This window comes from Malus sylvestris, chromosome 7, assembly GCF_916048215.2.
Source record: "Malus sylvestris chromosome 7, drMalSylv7.2, whole genome shotgun sequence".
Classification (NCBI taxonomy): Eukaryota; Viridiplantae; Streptophyta; class Magnoliopsida; order Rosales; family Rosaceae; genus Malus; species Malus sylvestris.
The window spans coordinates 27364347-27384794 of NC_062266.1; the positions used below are offsets into that span (position 1 = coordinate 27364347).

The 20448-nt window shown below is 40.0% G+C and overlaps 1 pseudogene; it reads left to right on the forward strand.

The window, feature by feature from the left end:
- The first annotated feature begins 1055 nt into the window (after positions 1-1055).
- Positions 1056-11596, forward strand: LOC126630506 (heat shock cognate 70 kDa protein-like; annotated as a pseudogene).
- The last annotated feature ends 8852 nt before the right edge of the window (positions 11597-20448 follow it).

Consider the following 20448-nt stretch of genomic DNA (forward strand, 5'->3'; position numbering starts at 1 on the left):
TTGTTTTTTTTTTTTGTTGAAGATTTAGGTTTTTTTGAAAAAAAAATTAAATTTTTTTTTGCCACGTGACACATATTTGGCAGTCATATGGCACAAATGTGGCAGCTATATCAGCTTTTAACGGATCAATGGATAAAAAATGTAACGGAGGTACTATATTGAAATAAAATAGTAGGTGAGGTATGAAAGTGAAATGTTTTAAAGATGTTATATGGGGTTGTAATGGACCTCAAACCTAAAGGTTACTATGTAATTTACCAAAAAAAAAAAAAGGGTCAAAGTCTTGGGTCCGTTAGTATGGCAGATGAAGTTGCAGCTCCAAATTCTGTATACTATTTTTGGGAACAAATTAAACCTGTGCCTTCTCTTAAAACGATGGCAATGCAGATACAGGGTCCTAATTAATCTTCCTTGTTTCTAAAAATTAAAAAGGCTATATCATCTATGGCCAAGAAATCGGAACAAACTTTTGTTCCAAAGGCTAGGACCCTGGACGCAGACACAGAGACCTTGATGGTGCTGAGGAAGCAAACATGAGAACATTAATGCTATCCTCCAAAACTGCCCGGATTACTACTCTTGTATTGAGGGTCCTGACCGCCGTAATACTGATTACATATTTCGTGCTCCTGAGTAACGGTGGCGAACTATAGATGAGCCCCACAATTGAGAGAACTCAGCAAACTATAGCGATAGTGTTATATGAATCATACTCAAAAAATGTTTGATTCCAAAATGTAGGAATGAAACTCAACTATTGTGGAAGACCTTCATATGTAACCATGTGGGTCAATCTTTGCATCGGATTTGCTTTTTTGTTTTATGGTTAATACACTGTTTTGGATTATGATTATGGGTAGTATTTTTTGTTGGATTATAAACCTGTTTATTGATTCTACATTCCCGAGTACTAACTTAAGATAGACACCATTGTGAACTCTCTCTTCCCCCACTGCACAGCAATTGTTGTTCCCTGCCAACGTCACTCTCCCTATTACTCTCTCTGCAACAGTTTGTCTTCCTTTATTCTTCTCTGTCATGTTTTCAAGATGAGAATGGCGGGAGACGAAGGTCACGCAATTGGGATTGATCTGGGGACAACGTACTCGTGTGGGAGCATGATCATGTAGAAATTATAGTGAATGATCAGGGAACAGGACCACTCCATCTTATTTATATGCTGTTTGTGTAACATAGAGCTGGGTAGCATAATAACATTTTTCATTAAACCAAGTCAGTCATTAATTAGTAATTAATTTACAGAGGCAAAGCGGTTAATTGGTAGGAGATTCAGTGATACACTGTACAAACTAATATGAAACTCTGGTCGTTTAAAGTCACTGAAGGTCGTGGTGGCAAGCCCTTGATTGTGGTTCTCATCAATGGTTCTAAAAAAGATGCGGTAGATTGCTGAGGCCTACCTCCACTCGACTGTGAAGAATGCAGTTATCACTGTCCCTGCTTACTTCAATAATTCACAACGTCAGGCTACAAAAAATGCTGGTTTCATTGCTGGCCTAAAGGTGATGCGTCTCATCAACGAACCAACTGCTGCAGCAATTGCTTATTGATAGTGTTTTAAAAAGTTGATGTTTTGTATGATTGTTTTGGAAAGATTTTAGGTTTTGAGAATGATGATGATTGCATAGAAATTGAGAAGGGAATGTCGGCTATAATGTCTGCTATTGCAGTAGCTCATATCACTCATATATATATGACATCAGTACGTTTTTAGGTGTGCACAGTCAACCCTTATCTCCATTAGAGCTAGCTGACAAAAGCTTACCAACCTTAATGGTACAAAGCTAATCTTAGCCCTTCATTGGAGCTTTTAATCTAAGCCTTACACTTGTCAAAAACTAGCACTAAAAACTAACTAGTCGTTGGCTTTCCTAGTGTAGTTGCTGCATTCCTTCTCGATCAACAGAAATGGTTTAGCATCCAACACTCCCCTCTAAACTCTTTTTGGTGTTGACTCCAAGCAAGCTTATGAGGTACGTGAACCTTTCTTTTGGTAGTGCTTTTGTAAAGATATCTACAATCTGGTCTTGAGTTATGCAATACAGTAATTCGATGACATTCTCGTGTAGTGCATCTCTAATAAAATGATACTTCCTTTTGATGTGTCTAGTTTTCTGATGAAATACCGGATTCCTTGTCATTGCTATGGCTAAGGTATTATCACACATTAGCTTAGTTGGTTCAACATGCAATTCCTCAAAATCTTTGAGAACAAATCTTAGCCAAATTGCTTGAGATGTTGCTTCTGCAGCACGCACATACTCAGCTTCGGCTGTTGATAGTGCAACACTTTGTTGCTTGATTGAAGCCCACAAGAATACACTAGAGCCAAAAGTAAATGCATAACCCTATGTGCTCCTCATGTCATCTTCACTACCTCCCCAGTCACTATCTCAGAAACCAACTAATATAGATGACTGTCCTTTCTCATATTTGATCCCAAAATCAATTGTTCCTTGCACATACCTGAGAACTCTTTTAGCTGTTCCTAAATGTATTTTGGTAGTGTTTGTACCATACTTGACCAATCCCGAAACTACCAAGTACCGGTCAACGTTATACCGTCAAGGACCCAGAAGAGTTTCCCTTCAACCAGGAGGCCAATAACAGAGTGACACGTGTCGACATCAGAAGCCAATCATAGCGCGACACGTGTCAACATCAGAAGCCAATCACAACACGACACGTGTCAATGTCAGAATAAGGCTAGAAACTCTCTTCTATAAATAGAGATCATTCTCTCACAATATTTCCTAATGTCATTTGTACTAAATCATTCACTAGTACTCACTAAAGGAGAGTTTGAACCTATGTACTTGTGTAAACCCTTCACAATTAATGAGAACTCCTCTACTCCGTGGACGTAGCTAATCTGGGTGAACCACGTACATCTTGTGTTTGCTTCCCTGTCCTTATCCATTTACATACTTATTCACATTAATGACCGGAACAATCTAGCGAAGGTCACAAACTTAACATTTTCTGTTGTACCAAAGTTCTCACTGATTTTGTGCATCAACATTTGGCGCCGTCTGTGGGAAACGACATGAAAATTTATGTCGGTTCTCTCTTAATTTTCACCTCTGCCGTGAATCTGCAAAACCTGCAAAATCCGTAAAAACCCAACAACCCAAAGCTTTCCCAGAAAAACCCAAGAAACCAATCCCATCTCTCTCTTCTCTCTTTCTACAGATCAGGAAGCAAAAAGAGATTGGGGTGAGAAGAAAAAGCAAGGAGAGCGAGATCAACAATTGGTAAAGTATCTAGGGTTTAGCTTTGTGTTACTGGTGATCCGACGACGTGATGGCATTTCCACAGTCGGAGCTATTTGCTAGGACGCCGAGTTCCGGTAGGGCTCTACCTCACCGCCACCAACCTCCATTTCCTTCTTGGCATGACTGATAATAAAGTCATCCAGGCAGAGTTAGGCAAGCTTGTCAACTGGAAGTTCGAGTAGGAGCCCATACGCGACGGTTTCCAAGTCAAGTTGCGAACGTGGTGGTCAAAGACGGGTGGACGAGAGCTGCGATGATTGACAACGTGCTTGTCATCGAGCTACTGCTGTGGCTCAAGCAGGCGCAGGCGATGGGGCCTCCGTCTTCGACGTTGCAGTCCCTTTTTTGACGCTCAACCCATTCCAGAGCCAGCCCAGAACCCTTGCACATTCTCGCGGCCTACAGACCTTCTCGCTGCCCGACCTTCCCTACGACTATGGCGCTCTGAAGCTTGCAAACAACGGCGAGATTATGGAGCTCCACCATAAAAAGCACCACTCCTCAGTAGGCGGCGAACCCAAATTCAATCCGTGTTTCCTGCATTTCGACGTCAATCGCCGCCAAGATAAGACGATACGGAGAGCTCTGTTGGAGAGCGACATTCTCGAAAAACCGCCATTCTACTGCCAAATCACTTGACCAAACACCATCACCCACCACTCCAACATAACCAAATGGCGCTGCAACATGACTTCCGAGCTCCAAACTCCGGTGGCTGTCACCGACCGAACCGATGACTGCTCTCCTTCAGTCCCTACACACAAAGTCACCGTTCACGACAGACAACGAGGAGTCTCCCACCAGTTCCTCGTCCCCAAGGACCAATACATATTGCACACAGCAAAGTTGCAGGACATCACGCTTCCATTCGATGCAGGTACGGTTGTTGTACCAGTTGTGCAGTATGCGTAAAATCTGGAGAAATTAGACAGCCTGAGGTACTAGGAATTTCTACCAAATTGAAATCAAATGGATATGCACTTCTCTGTGTGGGTTGTCCATCGTTTGATCTTGAAGTAGAAACGCAAGAGGAGGATGAAAACGGTATCTTTCCATCTTCATGGACCTTGGTTTATGTGCCATCTTTTCCACTGAGTGTACATCCAATGCTAAATATGATCGTTGCTTAGGTAATGTTCTCTTATCCTTGCTTTGCTGTCGTATTTTATACTTGTTTTGCTGTTGTTACCTCGGTTGCCTCGTTACAGAGACCTCTCGGTGAATGAAATCACCCTATACTGGATCCGTGGTGTGGGCCTTACCGTATGATCCACCCCATAATTGAACGGGCAAAGCAACATGTTGTAAACCTGCAATGCAGTAGAAAAAGAAAAGGAAAAGCAAAGCAAAGCAGAAAAAGAAAAAGAAAAAGAGAAGAAAAGCAAAGCAGAAAAGGAAGAAACAAAAGCAAAAGGAAAAGCAGAAAAGGAAAAGAGAAAAGCAAAAGATCTTCCTATTATTATTCCTTATGTCTGCCAGATGAAGAGACAAAGAGAGTGCAGCAGAAAAAACACTGCAAAAACAAGGAATAAACACCCCACTAGAATTATGTAATTTATTTTCCTTATCTTTCGGAAACATCTATATAAACCCATCAGAGGGTAATATGTATAAACCCCATCAGAGGGTAACTAAAAAAAATAAAATAAAATAAAATAGCAAAGCCCAAAACAAATAGGCTGGCATGTTGTGGAGGGCGAAGGCCCATAAGCCCGAAATAGCACCAACCAAGTGATCTAAAGTACGCCTAGTACTCCATAATTATTCGGCAACCTGCCGCTATTACCACCAACCAGGTGATCAAAAGTGCGCCCAGTACTCCCAAATTATTCGGTAACCTGCCACTATTACCACCAACCAGGTGATGAAATGTACAACCCGTACTCTAATATCATTTGGCAACTAGTCATTCATACCACCAACCAGGTGATGAAATGTACAACTCGTACTCTCCTTCATGCCACCAACCAGGTGATCATAAGTACGCCCAGTACTCCAAATTATACATGAGCATTACTCATGTCATTCATACATAAACATTCATGAGCATCACTCATGACAATCATACATAAACATTCATGACCATCATTCATGTCAACATTCATGAGCATCACTCATGTTAACATTCATGAGCATCACTCATGACAACATCCATGAGCATCACTCATGTCAATCAGCTTCAAAAGCTTCATTTACAGAGCTCTAGCTTTAAAAGCGTCATTTACAGAGCCTTAGCTTCAAAGCTTCACTTGCAAAGCTTCAACTACAAAGTTTCAGTGCAGGGTATACAAATACCACCTCCGAACAACCGCCACTTCGGCCCATACATGGATTCAATTTGAAGTCTCCAACCAACAGACTCTATTGACCGAAAACTTGGGGGACTACAATATGTACCATATATTGGGCCTTAACTGGGCCTCATGAAAAATACTTGGGGGACTTAGCCCATTACTTATGTATTGAGGAACGAGCCATTATTCTATAAAAGGGACTCCCTCACTTTCATTAGAGAGCACCCATTATTCATGTACTGAGGAGCGAACCCTTATTTTATAAAAGGGACTCCCTCACCATCATTAGAGAGCAACGCCGCCATCTGAGCAACTGCCTTGCCGCGAGCATCACTCATAACCCATCACTTATGTATTGAGGAGCAAGCCCTTATTCTATAAAAGGGACTCCCTCACCACCATTAGAGAGCATCGCCGCCTACTGAGCAACCATCTCGCCGTGAGCATCAACTCTAGCCCATCATTTATGTATTGAGGAACGAGCCCTTATTCTATAAAAGGAACTCCCTCACCATCATTAGAGAGCATCAACTCTAGCCCATTATTCATGTATTGAGGAGCGAGCCCTTATTCTATAAAAGGGACTCCCTCACCTTCAAACGCCGCAAGCCGAGCCAACCAAGGCAACATAAGCCACAAGCCGAGCAGCCTCGCAGCGTGTGCTACTTCTAGTTGAGCATCATTTCAGATTGAGCACTGCCTCATATTGAGCATGAGTTCAAGACAACATCTAGTTACTTTGGCCCATACATAGATTGACTTTCAAGTCTCCAGCCAACAGACTCTCTTGACTGAAGACTTGGGGGACTACTATTTATACCATATTTAGGGCCTCGTATTTAGACCTCGTATAAATACTCGGGGGATTTAAATGTAATTATGTAATAAAGGAAGGGGTAAATATGTAATTAGGGGATGAGCCCTTATTCTATAAAAGGGCCTTCTCACCCTCACAAACCCTAAGTCTCTCCTATCTAGAGCAAAGCTCTCACACTCTCTCCCTCACTTCTCAGAGAAATACAATACAATCAGTGTGGACGTAGCCCAAACCTTGGGGTGAACCACAATACATCTTGTGTTATTTACATTACTTGCAGATTCACGGTCGAACTTACGTTATTCCAAGACCTCCGGTTTTGTGCATCAACAGGTAGGATTGTGCATGAATCTTGATAGTAGACTTGCAGCATACACGATGTTTTGTGTTGTTGTTGTGAGATATAACAGGTTCCCAACAATTTTCTGTAGAGACTTGCATCCACTGGTTCACTTCCATCTCAACTCTTGAGTTTTCCATATGCAATTAAGGGAGTGCTTACTGGTTTGCATGCCTTGAGACCAAACTTGTTTAGCAGTGTCTGTGCAAACTTCATCTGATGAATGAAAATGCAGTCTGATTTTGGATCACCCTCATTCTAAGAAAGTGATGAAGTAACCCCAAGTCTGTCATCTCATATTTTCCCATCATTTCATTTCTAAATTCATCCACCATTCTCTTACTTTTTCTAGTAGAGATTACATCATCCACATAGATAGATACTATGAGTATTTCAAACCTGTTTTCAACTTTAGTGTAAAGTGTTGCTTCACTAAGGCTTTTCTTGAACCCACACTTAGTGAAATGTGAATCAATCTCACTATACCATGCTCTTAGAGCCTGTTTCAAACCATAAAGTGCCTTCTTTAGTTGATACACCTTGTTCTCAGACCTTTTGACTTCAAAACCTTGAGGCTAGTCCACATAGACCTTTTCCTATAGCACATCATTCAAGAAAATAGACTTAACATCTAACTGGTATAGCTACCAACCCTTATGTGCAATTAATGTAATTAGAGTTCTAATTGTATCCAGTCTTGCCACAGGTGCAAATGTCTCATTAAAGTCAATTCCAGGCTTTTGGGAGTAGCCTTTAGCCACAAATTTAGCCTTGTTCTTTTGCAGAGATCTATCCAAGTTCAACTTGGTTTTATAGACCCACTTTACACCAATCACAAGTTTATCACTTAGCCTGTCAACTAGTGTCCAAGTTCCATTTTTCTTTATCATTGAGATTTCATCTTTCATTGCTATCTGCCATGCTTTGCCATTCTGATATTTTTCAAAGGTTTCTGGTTCAATGACACAAAAATTGCAAGTAGTATAGATTTCATCCAAGCTTTTCATCCTAATTTGTGTTAACCCTGAGCTTGAGTTTAAGCTTTATTATTCTCCCTGTTGGGATATTGAACCTGCACTTAAGCTCTGTGAACTCTGATGGGTTTAAAATGATGAGTTCTGAGAATACTGCAAGTTTCCTTCTTCACATTCATGGTTTTCACCAACTCCATTCTGTACAGTTCTTTGCTCAGTGATACCAATTTGCAGTGATACTATGTCTTGTTCTACTACATTTGTTTCCCAATTCCACAATGTTTCTTCATCAAAAATCACATCTCTTATAGAGATTAATCTTCTGAGTTTTCAAGTTGTATAATCTATAGCCTTTTTCACTAGTTCCACATCCAACAAAGATGCACTTGTTGCTGGATTCTTGTAACTTATGTATGAGTTATGATGGCACAAGTGCATAACACACAGAGCCAAAAACTCTCAAATGCTTGACTGTAGATTTTCTTCCACTGAACACTTTAAATGGAGTTTGTTTCTCTAAAGCCTTGGTGGGACATTTGTTCAAGAGATACACAGCAGCATTCACAGCTTTTCCCCAAAATGAATAGGGCATTTTTCTTTTCATGTAACATGGACTTTGCCATCTCCACTATAGTTCTGTTCTTTCTCTATGCATTTCCATTTTGTTGAGGAGTGTATGCCATTGTGAGTTGCCTTTCTAGATCGATTTCTTCACATAAAGCATTGAATTCCACTGAGGTATACTTATATCCCCTATCACTCCTTATTTTCTTGATTTGATGCCCACTTTGTAACTCCACCATTGCTTTGAACTTCCTAAAGATGTTAAAGACTTCTTATTTGAATCTCATAAAATATACCCAACACATCCTTGAGTAGTCATGAATGAAAGTAAAAAAATACTTGTTACCACTGATGGATGCATTTTTCATTGGACCACACAGATCAATGTGAATTAGTTCTAGTGGTTTTGCAGCTCTCCAAGCCTTCCCAATTTCAAAATTGTCCCTGTGTTGTTTCCCAAGTGCACAACCTTCACAAACTTCATTCATATCATCTAGTTAAGGCAAGCCTTGCACCATTTCATATTTCTGCAAGTTTTTCAAACTCTGCACATTCAGGTGCCCAAACCTCTTATGCCATAATCTTCCTGAATCAATTGTGTTTGCCTTCCTTGCCACTTTTTCCAAGCATTTCAGCATTAATGGAAAGCTCATATTTTTCATCTCAACTTTCACAACCAGATTTGACAGAGTCCTATCATCATATATCTCAACAACAGTATCTCCAAACAGCAAAAAGTAACCATGTTCCATCATCTCTCCAACACTGAGAAGGTTTTCATCCAGACCTGGAACCAACATGGCTTCCTTAATGTGGCTTCTATGATAAGAATGCCTTTGCCAATTGCTTCCACAATGTTGCCATTTCCCATCTTTACTTTTCCAGTGAATGTAGTGTCAATGTCTGTCAACAGAGACTCATGGGTAGTCATGTGATTGATGCACACACTGTCTATATACCATACTTTATTGTCTTTTACAACACTGGCATTAAAAACACAGAAGACATTTGTTTCCTCCTCTACTTGGTTTGCAATGTTCACTTGCTGAGTAGTATATGATCTGCAATCATTCTGTAGGTGACCAAATCTGTTGCATTTGTGACATTTTGGTTTCCCCTTGAAACAACATTCACCAAAGTGTGCCTTATCACAGTATTTGCATAATGGTTTGGATTTACCACCACCACTATTGTTTCCACTATTATATTTGTGCTCCTTATTTGATTTTCCTTCCCACTTCTTGTTTTTTTTCTTTCCAATCTTTCTTTGGTCTGTTTTGATGTTGATTAGAGTGACTAGAAGACCCTATGTTTAGTGACTGAAAAGCTTTTTCAGTTGCACCATCAGCATGTCTCTCGACCCTATGTTTAGTGGTTCATCTTTCTCTTATGCATGTATATTCAAAATCATGTCTAAGAGACTGGAGTTTTACTTTCTTTACCTTCACATCTCCTCTGTATTCTTGTTGCAGAGCATCCCAAGTAGCCTTGGCAGTTTCTTCATTTGCTATCCTGGGAAATATAAAGTCTTAGACAACCCCTTGAATGATTCCCAACGCTTTAGCATCATTCATCCTATTCTTCCTTAGCGTAGCTACCTGTTTCTCTATGAGATCCTCTTCTAGAGCATCAATCTCCATCTCTGGTAGTTCATATCCATATTGAACCATTTTCCAGAGATCATACGACTTGAAGATGGTTGTCATTCGAATCCTCCAGTAGTCGTAGTTTTCTCCATCAAAGATCGGAACATTGAGGTCACCACCCCTAGATCCTTTAATCTTCGACTCGTATCGACACTTAGGGTTTCAGCCTTTACCTGAGTAACCCCACAAACAGATTCCACAAACGCCCAGATTTTAGTGATCAAGAACTAATCTTTGAGACCATGATATTGTTTTATAAAGTTGATGTTTTGTATGTTTGTTTTGGAAAGATTTTAGGTTTTGAGAATGATGATGATTGCACAGAAACTGAGAAGGGAATGTTGGCTATAATATTTGCTATTGCAGCAGCTCATTGCACTCATATATATATATGACATCAATACGTTTTTAGGTGTGCACAGTCATCCATTGTCTCCATTGAAGCTAGCTGACAAAAGCTTACCAACCCTGATAGTACAAAGCTAATCTTAGCCTTTCATTAGAGCTTTTAATCTAAGTCTTACAATGGTAAAAAACTATCACTAAAAAAACTAACTACCCGTTACATTTTTAAAGAAACTAGACGTTGGCTTTCTTAGTGTAGTTGTTGCATTCCTTCTCGATCAACCCATATATGCTTTAGCATCCCACACTTATGGCATTGACAAGTAGGCCAGCTGGTATAGCAAGAGAAGTGTGATGATATTTGATTTGGGCGGTGAGACCTAAGATGTTTCGTTACTTACCATAGGGGATGATGAGCTTGAAGTGAAAGCCACTGCTGAAGACACTAGCCATGGAGGTGAAGACATCAATAATAGAATAGTGAATTACCGTGTTGAGGAGTTCAAGAGGAAACATGATTTGGATGTTAGTGGAAACTCGAGAGCACTTAGGAGGTTAAGAAATGCTTGTGAGAAGGCAAAGAGGAGACGGTCATTTACTTTTAACACTGACATTGAAATTGGTTGCTTAGATAAAGGTACTGATTTCTCTACTACTATTACTTGTGCCAAGTTTGAAGAACTAAATAAGGATTTTTTCAACAAGTGTATGAAGCCTGTTGAGAAATGTTTGAATGATGGCATGGACACAGACAGCATCCATGATGTTGTTCTCGCTGGTGGCTCTTATAAAATTCCAAAAATGCAGCAACTATTGTAGGAAATATTCAAGGGGAAGGAGCTATGCAAGAGCATTATTCTAGATAAGGCTATAGCATATGAAGCAGTAGTTCAAGCTGCCGTCTTGTGTGGGAATGGGAATGGTAAGCTTAAAGACTTCACGCTCATGTATGTTACCCCACTATCACTTGGAATTGAGAGTGAAAGACCCGGTACTTCTGAGTTATTCATGAATGTTGCAATTTCAACAAACTCTACAGTTCCACTCATGAAGAAAATTAAAGTAACTACCGCTTATGAGCAGTTTTCCTTGTATATAAGGGTGAAAGTAGCATAGCAAAAAACAATAACTTTTTGGGTAAGTTTACTCTCAATGATATTCCTCCAGCTCCAAAATCTGTTCCTTCATTTGAAGTTTGTTTCAACATTGATGCTAATAGTGTTAGTGTGTAAATTGTGATCTGATGTGGCAGTTGCATTTCCAGCTTATATTGCTAGGATGTTTAGCTAAATTGGTTGTATGCTTATTTGTTTAAGTCTCATAGGTCTTATGTAAGTAAGTAGATATGTATCTTCATGTCATAGGGTGTAAGATGGAAGGCTGGGATTGTTTTGATGTTGTTGATGCACAAAATCAGTGAGGACTTTGGTACAACAAAAAGTGTTAAGTTTGTGACCTTCGCTAGATTGCTCCGGTCACTAGTGTGGATAAGTAAGTAAATGGATAGGGATAGGAAAGCAAACACAAGATGTACGTGGTTCACCCAGATTGGCTACGTCCACGGAGTAGAGGAGTTCTCATTAATTGTGAAGGGTTACACAACTACATAGGTTCAAGCTATCCTTTAGTGAGTACTAGTGAATGATGTAGTACAAATGACATTAGGAAATATTGTGAGAGAATGATCTCTATTTATAGAAGAGAGTTTCTAGTTTCATTCTGACATTGACACTTGTCGTGTTGTGATTGGCTTCTGATGTTGACACGTGTCGCACTATGATTGGCTTCTAATGTTGACACGTGTCGTGCTGTGATTGGCCTCTTGGTTGAAGGGAAACTCTTATGGGTCCTTGATGGTATAACGTTGACCGGTGCTCAGTAGTTTCGGGATTGGTCAAGTATGGTACAAACAGTGCTCCCCTAAGTTCCCGAGTGAAGAAAGCTCCTCGGTTGGGGACTTGCAAGATCCAAGCCGTTGAGTAATCATGAAACTTCTAAGTACCAAAGTGTGGTATCATTTTCACTTGCCTTATCTTTCTCATACGTAGATGTGCCATCTTCTCTGGAAGTACTTTTCCTCCATCCAGGGGTGGTACCTTTAACCGATGAAGATGCACAAGTGCAATACAAAACCCTATAGTAGGAGTCCCTCAAGTCGTCGAGCTAGGAGATTTGCTGAAAGAGGTAACAGATAAGGTAAGCAATCAAACTTCCAAGCAAGCAACTTGGATCGGAGGTTCAACTTCGGCTTTCGGTTGATTGTTCTCCTTCTCTTTGTGTCGTAAACAGCAACAAGGATAAGGAGAAGCAAATGGAGAAAAGATGATATGAGATACTTTTGCTTTTGAAGAAGTAACTTTCCACAGGCTTATTCTTGAACTGGGCTGGAGGGTTTTCTGGTTTCCTCCAGAGTATAAGGCCGACTCAAGAATTTGAGGGTCAAAACAAGTCCATCAAATCAAGAGTGCGTTCGACCTTGATGATATGGGATACTTTTGCTATTGACGAAGTAGTGGATGAATCGGCACGTGTTCTGTTGCGCTTGTCTCTACATGCTTCCTTGTATCCTTCTCACTTGCCCTATTTGTTCCTCAGGCAAATGTGGTATCTTTTCTGGAAGCATAAGATGTTGAAGATGAGTACTCGAGAGCAATGCCAGGTAAGTAGTCAGGCAAGGGGTTCCAGGCAGTTAGTTCCTGACTGGAAGCTTGATTCCAAGTGCTGACTGATTATTCTCTTTCTCCTTGTCTTGCAGGTAAGAACAAGGGCAAAGGAAAAGATAGGGAAAAAACATGATATGGGATACTCTTGCTTTTGACCTTGATGATATGAGATACTCTTGCTCTGGTGTGGCTAGTTTGCATAGGTATTATTGGGGGAGGGGGGAAGAAAGCTGAGTATTTCGAGAGGCTTCGTTGGGAGTGCCCTCTCAGATATGAGGAAGGGTTGAGCATTTTTACAGGTCTGTCTGTTCGTGGAGGATGGATGTTGACATATATAGGAGTCTCCCTAACAACAAGTAGCAATGTTATTCCTTTACCCTTCTTGGTCGTAGCGATGTAGTGGGAGCTGCAAGCTTCACGTGTTTTAACTTTGTCAGAGCACTTTGAAAAAGTGGTATGTGGTATCTGGAAAGCTGATGTTGTGTGTGAAGATTGCAAACAAGCTTTATCCAAGGAAATCTGGCTCTCGAAGTTCAGAGAGTGATGCTTCTTTGGTTTTCGAACAAGCAATTCTGTCGGGGATCTGGCTCTCGAGATTCGGAGAACGGTGCCTCTTCGATTTTTAAGAAAGCAATCATGTTGGGAGTCTGGCTCTTGAGATTCGGAGAGCAATGCCTCTTCGATTTTTGAGAAAGTAATCCTATTAGGAGTCTGGCTCTCGAGATTTGGAGGGTGGTGCCTCTTCGATTTTTGAGCAAGTAATAATGCTATTCATTTACCCTTCTTGATCATAGTAATGTAGTGGGAGCTGTAAACCTCACATGTTTTAACTTTGTCATAGCGCTTTGAAAAAGTGGTCTGTGGTATCTGGAAAGCTGATGTTGCGTGTGAAGATTACAGACAAGCTTTATCCAAGGAAATCTGGCTCTAGAAGTTCGGATAGCAGTGCCTTTTCGGTTTTCGAACAAGCAATCTTGTCAGGGATCTGGCTTTCGAGATTCAAAGAACGGTGCCTCTTCGATTTTTGAGAAAGCAATCCTGTTGGGAGTCTGACTCTTGAGATTCGGAGAACAGTGTTTCTTCGGTTTTTGAGAAAGTAATCATATTGGGAGTCTGGCTCTCGAGATTCAGAGAACGGTGCCTCTTCGATTTTTGAGAAAGCAATCCTATTGGGAGTGTTTTCTCGAATGTGAGTAAAGGTTAGGCATTTTTGCCAGTCTGCCTTGCCACGGAGCACGGAGGTTGACACACATTGGGACTTTCTAGTTATCAAGCAGTGATGCTGTTCTTTTACCCTTGTGGGTAATAGTAGGGTAGCTGGATCTTCAAAATTTATGTGTCTAAACTTTGTCAGAGATCTTTGGCAAAGTTATCTGTGGTACTCGAGGAGCTGATGTTGCGTGTGGAAAGTGGTGCCTCTTCGAAATTCGGAGAGTGGTGCCTCTTCGATTTTTGAACCAACGGCCCTGTTGCCCTTTCTTTTATAATGGCACCAATTGTGTGCAAGAAGTACATTCAGATAGTTATTGCTTGTAGGAATTTTCCCCTTACTTTAGATATTTATTGCACCTCATTTCTCCTTCATCATTTCTGAGAATGTCTGGCCCATCCGACCGTCGTTTTGACTTGAACTTTGGTGAAAAGGCAGCAATGCCTTCTCAAGACAACATATGGCGCCCATCCTTCTTATCTCCTACTGGTCCTCTTATCGTTGGGGACTCTGTGATGAATAATGATATGACCACTGCGATGGTGGCCAGGAACCTTCTCACTCCCAAAGATAACAGACTACTTTCCAAACGGTCTGATGAGTTGGCTGTTAAGGATTTTCTGGCTCTCAGTGTTCAGTGTACAGGTTCTGTGTCTAATATCGCCCAACGCCTATTCACTCGAACCCGCCAAGTTGAATCATTGGCAGTTGAAGTGATAAGTCTCAAATAGGAGATCAGAGGGCTCAAGCATGAGAATAAATAGTTGCACAGGCTCACACATGACTATGCTACAAACATGAAGAGGAAGCTCGACCAGCCGCAGGAATCTGATGGTCAAATTTTACTTGATCATTAGAGGTTTGTGGGTTTGTTCCAAAGGCATTTATAGCCTTCGTCTTCTGGGGCTGTACCGCGTAATGAAGCTCCAAATGATCAACCTTCGGTGTCTCCTCCTTCTGGGGTTCTGTCTAGTACTGAGGCTCCGAATAATCACCTTCTGGTGCCTCCTCTTTCTAGGGCTCTGCCAACTGCTGAGACTTCTCCTGAGCAACCTTTGTAAAGGCTCCCTCTTGTTTGTTTATTTTGATTCATGTATATGTACATATTTGTAACTTATCGGAGATATCAATAAATAAGCTTTGCTTCATTTCAACGTATTGTGTTAAATACACCAAGGCTTATATGTTGAAGCTTTGTGAGTGAAGCATGTAGGTTGAGGTAGTGCTCCCTTAATTTCCCGAGTGAGGAAAACTTCTCGTTTGGAGACTTGAAAAATCCAAGTCACTGAGTGGTCGTGAGACTTCCGAGTATCAAGGTGCAGTAGCATATGGTAGGAGTCCCCCAAGTCTCCGGTCAAGGGAGTTGACGAATGTGGCATTTCCTTTCTAAGTGGTAGCCCAAAACTCCTTCTTCATATATATTTGTTATGAAAGTTGTTAGGCCTAAAAAAGATGAGGCCTCGGCAATTTTTTTTTTCAATTTTTTGATTTTCTGAATTTTTTAATTTTCGAATTTCCGAAAAAAAAAATTAAATACATATATATATATTAAAGCTTTGTAGGTGAAGCTTTGGTGTTGAATCTATGTAGGTGAAGCTTTGTTGGGCACCATGAATTGATTTTGCTTGACACTATCTTGATCAAGATAGTGTGAAGCTTTTGTAAGTGAAGCTTTTGTGTTGAAATTTTGTAGGTGAAGCTTTTGTGGGTCAAGCTTTTGTGGGTCAAGCTTTTGTAGGTGAAGCTTTTGTGGGTCAAGCTTTTGTAGGTGAAGCTTTTGTGGGTCAAGCTTTTATGGGTGAAGCTTTTGTAGGTCAAGCTTTGTTGGGCACCATGAATTGATTTTGCTTCACACTATCTTGATCAAGATAGTGTGAAGCTTTTGTAGGTGAAGCATTTGTGTTGAAGTTTTGTAGGTGAACCTTTTGTGGGTGAAGTTTTGTGGGTCAAGCTTTTATAGGTCAAGTTTTTTGTGGGTCAAGCTTTTATAGGTCAAGCTTTTGTGGGTCAAGCTTTTATAGGTCAAGCTTTTGTGGGTGAAGCTTTTGTGTTGAAGCTTTTGTGGGTGAAGCTTTTGCATTGAAGCTTTTGTAGGTGAAGCTTTGGAGTTGAAGCTTTGGAGTTGAAGCTTTTGTTGGGTACCATGAATTAATTTTGCTTCACACTATCTTGATCAAGATAGTGTGAAGCTTTTGAGAATTTGTAGTTGTCCTCCATTGATGAAGCTTTTGTGGGTGAAGCTTTTGTGTTGAAGCTTTGTAGGTGAAGCTTTGAAGTTAAAGCTTTTGTTGGGTACCATGAATTGATTTTGCTTCCACTATCTTGATCAAGATAGTGTAAAGCTTTTGAGAATTTGTAGTTGTCCTCCATTGATGAAGTTTTTGTGTTGAAGCTTTTGTGGGTGAAGCTTTTGTGTTGAAGCTTTGTAGGTGAAGCTTTTGTGTTGAAGCTTTGTAGGTGAAGCTTTGGAGTTGAAGCTTTTGTTGGGTACCATGAATTGATTTTGCTTCACACTATCTTGATCAAGATAGTGTGAAGCTTTTGAGAATTTGTAGTTGTCCTCCATTGATGAAGCTTTTGTGTTGAAACTTTGTAGGTGAAGTTTTAAGGTTGAAGCTTTGTTAGGCACCATGACTTGATTTTGCTTCACACTATCTTGATCAAGATAGTGTGAAGCTTTTGAGAGTTGTGGTTGAACTCCTTTGATGAAGCTCTTGTTGGCACCATAAATTGGTTTTGCTTCACACTGTCTTGATCAAGAGTGTGTGAAGCTTTTGAGAGTTGTGTTTGTATTTCATTGATGAAACTCTTGTTGGCACCATAAATTGGTTTTGCTTCACACTGTCTTGATCAAGAGTGTGTGAAGCTTTTGAGAATTGTAGTTGCCCTTCATTGATGAAGCTTTTGTTGGAACCATAAATTGGTTTTTGCTTCACATTGTCTTAATCAAGAGCGTGTGAAGCTTTTGAAAGTTGTGGTTGAACTCTTTTGATGAAGCTCTTGTTGGCACCATAAATTGGTTTTGCTTCACACTGTCTTGATCAAGAGTGTGTGAAGCTTTTGAGAATTGTGGTTGCCCTCCATTGATGAAGCTCTTGTTGGCACCATAAATTGGTTTTGCTTCACATTGTCTTGATCAAGAGTGTGTGAAACTTTTGAGAATTGTGGTTGAACTCCTTTGATGAAGCTCTTGTTGGCACAATAAATTGATGAAGCTACTGTGTTCACCTCCTCCCTTTTTTTTAGGGGGAGAGGGGGTGCTGCAAGTTTGAAATTTGAAAAATCCCTAGCTTGTGTGGAAGTTTGAAGACTTTCCATATGGGGTTTTCTCATGGTTTGAATTTTGAATTTTGAATTTCTTTGGCCATGTTGAACCCTATAAGAATGAGAAGTTTTCACTATTTTCATTGTCTTCATTTGCTCATTTTGTAGTGATTTTTGGAGATAGAGTGCTCTTATAGTTGAGAAAGATTCCGGCATTGCTTTGCACCATCTTCAGGTTAGTAATCTTCTCCACTAGATCACATGCTCTCATTCTTGTTAAATTGTTTGAGTGTTCATGTATTTGGTTGAGAACATAATGAACTGATTGAGCTTTTCTCCACGCCCTAGGAACTTCCTTATGTTTCGATCTTTCATGTGGTGATAGAGTTTGTTTCTGTTTGTTGTAGATGTTAGAGTTTGGAAGTCCTAGTGATGGGGGCTCCCCTAACTCTAACTCTAGGTTTGAGCTTGCAATGTTGGAGTCTTCAAGGCCTTTGTTGGAGTCTTGTACAAAAAATTCAAGATTGGGTGATCCTCGCAATTGCCAAGCCTTAGCCAATATTGGTTCTTCCTCTTTAATGTTAATGGGTGAGGGGGTTGTTTATGACGCCAAACCCATATTTCGCTCTGAGTTCACAGCAGACCATTTAGTGCAAAACTTGTTAGATAGAGAAAAGCAGCTTGAGGCCCTAAGGCAGTCATGTAGTATCCCCCGTAGTGTAGGAATGCGTTTGGTGCATCATGAAGAATTGTCCTCTGAACCACCTAAGGGTCATGTTATGTTCTATACCCAGATATTATTAACTTTAGGGGTGAAGCTGCCTTTGCATCCGTGGTTGCAACGGATGCTGTCTTTCATTGGATATGTGCCTGGGCAACTCTACCCTGGTTTTTAGGATACCTTGATCGTGTTTTATATTATTTGGATGGAATGTGGGTTAGGTGAGCCTTCCTTTCATCAATGGCGCTACTGCTATAAAATGTGCCCAGTGAAAGCATGCACTAGGTATGCCGAGTGTGCATGTCGGAGTGAGAGATAGTGCATTGTCTTTGGTAAGAAAAAGGCGTATTGCACTTGGAAAAACCATTGGTGCTTTCTTTATAATGATTGGGAGTATGCTAAAGGTGTCACGACTGAGCGACGTGTTCCTACTCACTTCCAGACTGTAGGTTGTAATGTATCCATTATTTGCTATTTGTTGTGATTTTCTCTTGCTTCTAACATTCTTTCTTCGTGTAGTGACGCGAGGGACCATCAAGCTGTCTGGACGGGAGCTAGTGGTGCGAAAATTATCTTAAAACATAAATTTAACCCTCTTTTGACAATTGTAGTACAAGTGTAAGTAAGGATCGTTTTGGACCGGGGATTAGGAGGGCTTGCTAATAACCTCTAAACTGACTCAAAAACATAAAACTAAACTTAAAAACACTTAACAAGACTCACAAGACTCAAAGCCAACTTAAAATACTCAAAACAGCTTAAAACAACCAAATAAACTTAAATTAGACACTAGGAATGACTTTGGACGAAAATTGACTTTTACTTAAATCAAAACACTTAAAAACACAAACTAAAACAGATTTAAAACACTTTGAAACAAGAAACTAAAAGGGGGGTTTTGATTTGGATAAAGTTGAAACAAACAAACAAGTATGAAAAACTAGACGAATTGTAAAATGAATATGAGAAATAAGATGATGGATGGGATAGCTAGAGGCTTTTTCTCCACACATGACGTGTATGCAAATAACTCGATTTCCAGTTACTACTTCATTGAATTATGAACGACAATGCTTCAAATTAACCGTGACATCACTAGTTAACTCTCAGATTTTCCTTGTTTTATTGGATTGGATGACATCAATCGACAACCCAAAACATTCTTCTAAAGTTCCCTACATGACATCATAATAGAGATACAATCAAAGATCATTACGTTTAATGAAAATCATAAGCATTGACAAAGCACTTGGAACTATGACATCATGTCACTCATGCTAAGAATTGAACTTAACGCGATCGTTTATAAGCGACCTTCACTACATGTGAATATAAGTTTGTAACGATTATGTGAAACTTCCTTATATTCTAGCAACGGATTTATGCATGCCAATTAAGTGTCGACCCTTAATTAACAAATACAAATAAGTTATCAATCAAATAGTTAAGCTAATTGCATTCACGATTCAAGAGTTCATAACTGGAATTTATCAAATTATATTGCACACATAATCATGGATTTGAAATCACACCTAGCCAAGAGGGGTTTAGCCACTCATATTTACAACAAAACGAAAGGAAATGAATTTAAACATTAGAAACAAAAGAAAGAAAACACCTAAACGCTCCAACGATCCAAGTTGGACAACAAGCACATCTAAGCATTTTCCTTCCCTTCCTTTGCTACGGCACAAGGTGTTGGTGAGTGTTTGAAGGTTTGTTTGTATGGAGGAATGGCTGTGAAGATGAATGGATGTGTTTGGATGAAGGTTGTGTTGAAATGGGAGTGAATGATCTAACCAAGTATGAACTCCATTTATGTTACACACACTTCCTTTTATAGAGGAAGTACAAGGCAAAGCATGGGTAAAATGGAGTGGTGTTGAAATGATTCAAAGGTGAAAGTGAAGTAATGATGCAAAGTATGGGTAAAATGGAGTGGTGTTGAAATGATTGAAAGGTGAAAGTGAAGTAATGATGCAAAGCATGGGTAAAATGGAGTGGTGTTGAAATGATTCAAAGGTAAAATGGAGTGGTGTTGAAATGATTCAAAGGTGAAAGTGAAGTAATGATGCAAAGCATGGGTAAAATGGAGTGGTGTTGAAATGATTTAAAGGTGAAAGTGAAGTAATGATGCAAAGCATGGGTAAAATGGAGTGGTGTTGAAATGATTCAAAGGTGAAAGTGAAGTGATGATTGATGCAAGAATTAAACATGGATGGAGTGCACGGCAAAGGTTTGTTATGGTACAAGGAACCCTTAATTTATGTCCTAAAATGCATAGGAAACCTTCAATGTTGCTGGAACTTAGGGA